The sequence below is a fragment of the Aulostomus chinensis genome, chromosome 1 (genome assembly GCF_037954235.1).
Source record: "Aulostomus chinensis isolate RoL2024-O1b breed Wild chromosome 1, RoL_Achi_v1.0, whole genome shotgun sequence".
NCBI lineage: Eukaryota > Metazoa > Chordata > Actinopteri > Syngnathiformes > Aulostomidae > Aulostomus > Aulostomus chinensis.
Genome location: NC_141320.1, coordinates 14,319,139 through 14,327,044, shown reverse-complemented (window position 1 = coordinate 14,327,044; position 7,906 = coordinate 14,319,139). Strand labels below are relative to the sequence as shown.

General features: G+C 41.2%; 1 non-coding gene across 1 annotated transcript; it reads right to left on the bottom strand.

Moving 5' to 3' along the window:
- Window positions 1-7,434: 7,434 nt before the first annotated feature.
- On the bottom strand, window positions 7,435-7,506 carry trnae-uuc (transfer RNA glutamic acid (anticodon UUC)). Its single transcript has one exon. It is a non-coding gene; the product is annotated as a tRNA-Glu (tRNA).
- Window positions 7,507-7,906: the final 400 nt, after the last annotated feature.

Sequence of the window (7,906 nt, the reverse complement as noted above, 5' to 3'; positions counted from 1 at the left end):
CATTACTTTCGCATTATTTTGAGGTTCGTAGCAACTCTTACTACATGACTGTCAGCATCACTTTGAGGTTATTCAAAACACTTACTACATTACTGTAAGCATGACTGAGTTTCTTAGCAACTATCACTACATTACTGTTAGCATCATTTTGAGTTTATTAGCAATTCATAGACATCACTGTAGCATAAAATTGAGGTGAGGAGCAACTCTGACTACATGACTGTCAGCATCACTTTGAGGTTGTTTGAAACACTTACTACATTACTGTGAGCATCACTGAGTTCATTAGCAACCATCACTACATTACTGTTAGCATCATTTTGAGGTTAGAAGCAACTGTTACTACATGACTGACAGCATCACTTTTAGGTTGTTCGAAACACTTACTACATTACTGTAACCATCACTGAGTTAATTAGCAACTATCACTACATTACTGTTAGCGTCATTTTGAGTTCATTAGCAATTCTTCCGACATCACTGTCGCAATATTTTGAGGATCCTTGCAACTTTTACTACATTACTGTCGCATTATTTTGAGGTTCGTAGCAACACTTACTACATGACTGTAAGCATGACTTTGAGGTTATTTGAAAGTTTCACTGCATTACTGTTAGCATCATTTTGAGTTCATTAGCAATTCTTACTACATCACTTTCGCAACATTTTGAGATCATTGGCAATTCTTCTGACATAACTGTCACATTATTTTGAGGTTCGTAGCAACTCTTAGTACATGACTGTCAGCATCACTTTGAGGTTATTCAAAACACTTACTACATTACTGTAAGCATCACTGAGTTGATGAGCAACTATCATTACATTACTGTTAGGATCATTTTGAGTTCATTAGCAATTCTTCCGACATCACTGTCGCAATATTTTGAGGTTCGTAGCAACTTTTACTACATTACTGTCGCATTATTTTGAGGTTCGTAGCAACACTTCCTACATGACTGTCAGCATCACTTTGAGGTTATTTGAAAGTTTCACTCCATTACTGTTAGCATCATTTTGAGTTCATTAACAATTCTTACTACATCACTGTTGCATCATTTGGAGATCATTAGCAATTCTTCTGACATCACTGTCACATTATTTTGAGGTTCGTAGCAACTCTTACTACATTATTGTTGCATTATTTTAAGGTCCGTAGCAACTCTTACTACATTACTGTCAGCATCACTTTGAGTTTGTTAGCAACTATCACTACATTACTGTTAGCATCATTTTGAGTTTATCAGCAATTGTCACGACATCACTGTAGCATTGAATTGAGTTCATTAGCAACTCTTACTAAATGACTGTCAGCATCACTTTGAGGTTCTTCGAAACTCTTACTACATTACTGTAAGCATCACTGAGTTTCTTAGCAACTATCACTACATGACTGTTAGCATCATCTTGAGTTCATTAGCAATTCTTCCGACATCAGTGTCGCAATATTTATAGGTTCGTAGCAACTTTAACTACATTACTGTCGCATTATTTTGAGGTTCGTAGCAACTCTTAGTACATGACTGTCAGCATCACTTTGAGGTTATTCCAAACGTTCACTCCATTACTGTTAGCATCATTTTGAGTTCATTAGCAATTCTTACTAAATCACTGTCGCATCATTTTGAGATCATTAGCAATTCTTCTGACATCACTGTCACATTATTTTGAGGTTCGTAGCAACTCTTACTACATTATTGTTGCATTATTTTAAGGTTCGTAGCAACTCCTACTACATTACTGTCAGCATCACTTTGAGGTTATTAGCAACTATCACTACATTACTGTTAGCATCATTTTGAGTTGTTGAGCAATTCTCACAACATCACTTTAGCATTAAATTGAGTTCATTAGCAACTCTTACTAAATGACTGTCAGCATCACTTTGAGGTTGTTCGAAACTCTTACTACATTACTGTAAGCATCACTGAGTTTCTTAGCAACTATCACTACATTACTGTTAGCATCAGTTTGAGTTCATTAGCAATTCTTCCGACATCACTGTCGCAATATTTTGAGGTTCGTAGCAACTCTTACTACATTATTGTTGCATTATTTTAAGGTTCGTAGCAACTTTTACTACATTACTGTCGCATTATTTTGAGGTTCGTAGCAACTTTTACAACATTACTGTCGCATTATTTTGAGGTTCGTAGCAACTCTTAGTACATGACTGTCAGCATCACTTTGAGGTTATTCAAAACGTTCACTCCATTACTGTTAGCATCATTTTGAGTTCATTAGCAATTCTGACTAAATCACTGTCGCATCATTTTGAGATCAGTAGCAATTCTTCTGACATCACTGTCACATTATTTGAGGTTCGTAGCAACTCTTACGACATTATTGTTGCATTATTTTAAGGTTCGTAGCAACTCTTACTACATTACTGTCAGCATCACTTTGAGTTTATTAGCAACTATCACTACATTACTGTTAGCATCACTGACTTGATTAGCAACTATCACTACATTACGGTTAGCATCATCTTGAGTTCATTAGCAATTCTTCCGACATCACTGTCGCAATATTTTGAGGTTCGTAGTAACTTTTACTACATTACTGTGGCATTATTTTGAGGTTCGTAGCAACTCTTAGTACATGACTGTCAGCATCACTTTGAGGTTATTCGAAACGTTCACTCCATTACTTTTAGCATCATTTTGAGTTCATGACAATTCTTACTAATTCACTGTCGCATCATTTTGAGATCTTTAGCAATTCTTCTGACATCACTGTCGCATTATTTTGAGGTTCGTAGCAACTCTTAGTACATGACTTTCAGCATCACTTTTAGGTTATTCGAAACGTTCACTCCATTACTGTTAGCATCATCTTGAGTTCATTAGCAATTCTTCCGACATCACTGTCACAATATTTTGAGGTTCGTAGCAACTTTTACTACATCACTGTAGCATTATTTTGAGGTTCGTAGCAACTCATACTACATGACTGTCAGCATCACTTTGAGGTTGTTCGAAACATTTACTACATTTCTGTAAACATCACTGAGTTCATAGCCACTTTCACTACATTTCTGTTAGCATCATTTTGAGTTCATTCGCAATTCTTACGACATCACTGTCGCATCATTTTGAGGTGAGTTTCAACTCTTCCTACATTACTGTTAGCATCATTTTGAGTTTATTAGCAACTCTTACTACATTTCTGTCAGCATCACTTTGAGATCATGAGCAACTATCACTACATTACTGTTAGCATCATTTTGAGTTCATTAGCAATTCTTCCAACATCACTGTAGCATTATTTTGAGGTTTTGAGGTACCTTTGTTTGTAACCTCGTCCCCACTTATCCTGGATCTGCTCGACGTTCCTGCCTGTTAAAAGGACGGTTTTTATCACCACTGTTGCAGGATGTGCTGCTGATGGAGAATTGTTGGGTGGAGGTTCATTGAAGCAGTTTGGTGCTGGACCTGCTCTACTAGTAAAGAGTCATGAGAAAACTTTGTTGTGATTTGATGCAATACAAATAAAATTAACTTGACCAGTGTCATTTATGGTCTTTTGTTAATTGCATGCCACATGAAATTATTATTGGTCACTTTTCTAGCAACAGTCTCACAGTGGCAAGACAAGAACACTTCTACTTTTGATGATGACAGTTTGTTCAACACTAAACTTCATCCAGTACCATGTTGTCAAACACTGGAACCTTCACAGCACCTGAACAGGGACTTGAACCCTGGACCCTCAGATTAAAAGTCGGATGCTCTACCGTCTGAGCTCCTCAGGCTCTTTCTACAGCATTGAGACAGGAACAGAAACACCTGTGAAGGTCAAACTGATGCTTTCTTGACTTGTTCAGTCCTCCATGTTGAAGTCCACCATGCTTTTGATTGGCTCTGATTCTCTTTGGCAAAATCCAACAAGAGGCTCCAAAAATGTCCTGAATGTCACAAGAATGCACAGGACAAGATGTTAGTTTCCTTCATGTCTGCAGTTCCTCCACTGGAAAGTAAAGTCAATGCTGCTCTGCTGAAACCTGGGATCGGACCAGGGACCTTTAGATCTTCAGTCTAAGGTTCTCCCAACTGAGCTGGTTCAGTTCTGAGGGAGGGCCCTGCTTCTCTCATTTATAATCTCTTCCACTCTCACTAGAACTTAGAGAGGATTGGAGCTTCTGAAGTCCTGACACATTGAACAGTTCTACAGGACCAAACTGAACGAACTGAAGAAGCTTCTTGGAACTCTAAACTTCTTAACTCACTTTCTCCAAGAACTGTGCCTGGACGAAGGCCGTTTCCAGCTGTCCTTCAAGCTGACGAGGGCCAAGTTTGATGACCTGTTTGTGAGGATATCAAGAATGGACACCAACTACAGGCCCCAGGTCCGTTGACATGACTTCCCTGACACCAGGGGAATGTCAGCGCTGACAGGCTCTCTGGACTCATAGTCATGAGAATTTGTCACATCAGTTGAATATCTTCACATACGTGAATTCATTGAAGGAGTGTGGTTCTGGACCTGCTCTACCTGTCAAGTGTCTTGAGAGAACTTTTGTTGTGATGTGGCACAATATAAATAACATTGACTCTACAATAAATCGACTCTTTCCCCCAACCGTTTAAAGCAAACAGCCGTTCCCACTGATCCTTGATCTGTGCAACGTCCCTGCTTTTTAAAAGGAAAATTGTCATCATTACTTTTGCAGGATGTGCTGGCTGATGGAGAATTGTTGGCTATAAACTCACTGAACTCAGTCCAAGTCAGTAGTTTTGAGCAAACTCATGACTCATGATGTTTAACACAATTATTTGTTAAACACAGAGATCCAGGTGTAGTCCCTCTATGTTCATCCACTAAACTAGAATAGAGTTCTCCTCTTTCCATGGTGGAACAAAGAAGGGGGAGGGTCAATAAGAATATGATCTTTGGACGTTACAGCATCTAAAGACTCAAATCCATATTTAAGGATACATATTTGAGAGGGAGGAAACAGTGATGGGAGGCTGGAGGCTTGAAGGGCTTGATTTTTAGCGGCCAGTGAAGCCACCTTTTGCTGGCTGAGTCCCAGAGACTCATGGAGGCTCTTTGTTGAGGATTTCCACGAGAGTCCAGCATCGAAACTTGTTAGTTTCCTGTCAATTGAGTCCAGGATGTCCCCTAGGTCCTTATTGGGTGATGAGGGTGCGCTGGATGGTCGGCTTCTTTTGGGAAGTGGGGTCGCCACGTTACCGGTCCTCCCCACGACGGGTCGGTGGCAGCACTCGTCTACGTTCTCCTGCAGACTTTCTGCGGTTCCTTCTTCCAGATTTTATTGATGAGGATTGTTGTGGATGAGAGAATTGAAAAATCTTACTGCAGTTTGAGGTTTTGATGATTCAAACTGTGTAGATTGGCGTTAAGAAGTTAGCTTGTTAGGATAAATTCAGGTGTGAGCCACCACACTGAATCAGGCACAGGTAGGACGTTCACCCTGACATAGAACATCAACAGCTTAACGTTGCTGGCAGGACTCCAACCTGAGCAGGGACACCCCAATGGATTTCTAGTCCATCGCCTTCACCACTCAGCCACAACAACCACATTCACACACACATTTGAAGAGGATGGATATTCACAAAATGATCTTAATTTCTGTCACAAGCCCATTTGTGTGAGGTCCTATTTTCTCTTTTTCAGCATTCCTTTGTTTCCAGGTCTCTAATAAGTGCAGAATTACAAAGACAAGCAAGCTGGATCCATCCTGGGCAGGTGATAGGAGCCATTGACCACTGGCCAGAGACCCTGGCACAGACGTTGGGGGTGGTGACAGATAGCATTTCTACAATTATATTCTACATTTATAGAAGTCTACAATCCTACAATTTCATTGAGCAGACGCTTTTGTCCACAGCCACGTACGTACATCACATGTATAGAATATATATGTTCCTCTTTCATCTACTGATTAACCACAAAATGCAGTCAAATGCCAGTAAATTCTGAGTATTTATTCATTATTCATGATTATTTATTATTTTTGAATCCATTTTCACTGTCACTCTTCTGTTCATTTTCAGTTTGATTCATAAAAATGAACAAACTTTGACGTGTTTTCTTCTCTTGTGTGTCAACAACTTTGGATTGAATCCCCTGACAAACAGACCACATGACCAGGAGGAAGTGTTGTTGGTGAGTTTGGCCCCTGAGCTCAAGACAGTTGGGACCAATAAAGGACAGCTTCAAATGCAGCTGTGAAGCCTCATTGTCAGCTGGGAGGAACGACAGGTGTCTCCCTCTAGTGGCTCCTCACAGCAACACCAGCCTCATTTCATTCACATGCATCCACCACCTCACTACCAAAGGCCAGTTGGGCCTGGACAGACAGGTGAGTTTCAAGTGTTGGACAAAGGTCTTTAAGATGTTCTTATTAATTCTATAACATCTGAGATTAAAGTCTATGGAATTACAACCAACAAGCAGCCAAACACCTGATCAGATGCTCCTTCATGAGGCTGAGAAGAATCAATCTAAACTGGGATGAAGAAAATTAACTGAGAGGAGAAACCTCCTGATTGGCTGACATGGACCCACCTGATCCATGTCAGCCTTGTTGGAGCAGAAAGAGGTGGATCAGAGGAATCAGTGGATCAAGACTCAGGTGGCAGATGAAGAATCTCTGTATTCACAATGGAGTCAGAGAAATCTTCCAACGTGAGAGAACGTGACAGACCATTTTATACCAAAGACAGGCTGTGTGTGTGTGTGTGTGTGTGTGTGTGTGTGTGTGTGTGTGTGTTTATGTACAGACTTTTCCCTGGAACAACGTTTTTTATTTGAAGCAAGAAAGCAAGAGCCTCCAGATCAAAGTCAGAATTGATGATGATGTCATCAGGGCTTTGATAGTGTATTTATTTGTACCTAGAATTCTGTCTTTGATCTCAGGAGGACGTGAGAGAAACTCAACTTTAAAAAGTATATGAGAGCATTCAGCTTGGTTAGAAAACATTTTGACTGTTCAACAGTAGAGTTTGTTAGAAACAGTTTACAACACTCAGAATTAAATTGAAGATACAAAAACCTTCCACACTTAAATCCTGTCTCTAACTTCAAACTGGGGATGAACATTTTTATAATCAATCTGTCTCTATGTGTTGGCCCTGCCATGGACTGGTGACCTGTCCAGGATAAACCCCGCCCCTCACCTGAGGGCTGCTGGGATAGGCTCCACCCCCACGAACCATTGCAGATCATCAATAACCAAAGCTACTAAGGAGGATTACAGTTTGTCCTTGCAGGAGTCAGTGACTTAATAGAGTCTAACAAAGGGTTGAACCTGAATGAGACAGTCACCCTTCAACATGGGGCCATGGCAGAGTGAACCAAGAACACTACAATGGGGGTGAGAGAGCAGCCATGATGGATTCACAGTTCATCACCTCCACCATCATGTGGACCACCTGATCACCTCTCCCTCAACCTCTAAATAACTCATTCCCTGACCGGGAATCGAACCCGGTCCTCGGCGGTGAAAGCACCGAATCCTAGCCACTAGACCATCAGGGACCACACTGAGCTCTCCAACAACAGAGACTATAGACAATGACTCAAGAACACAGGACTCTGTGGTCTCAGCTTGAGATGCAGAGGGTCCACCAAGACCACCAGACACCTCAGCCCCCTAAAGACAGTCCACCCCCAGGATCCTGCCCCCCTCTGCTCCAACTCAGCCCTCCATTCATAACGTGACTTTCGCTACGTCCGAACTGCCAAGTACCAACCTACGTCCTCCTGCTACAACCTGAACATGGCGGCACCACTCAGACACCCTAGAAGATTGGTGGGGAAGCACGACCTCTGCTGGCAGAGCACAGACACCGCAATTAGGTAGACAGCACCAATGAAAGCCCCACCTGCTGGCCTGACTGTGGTACTGCACTCCACTCTGAACAAACCTTTCACTCAT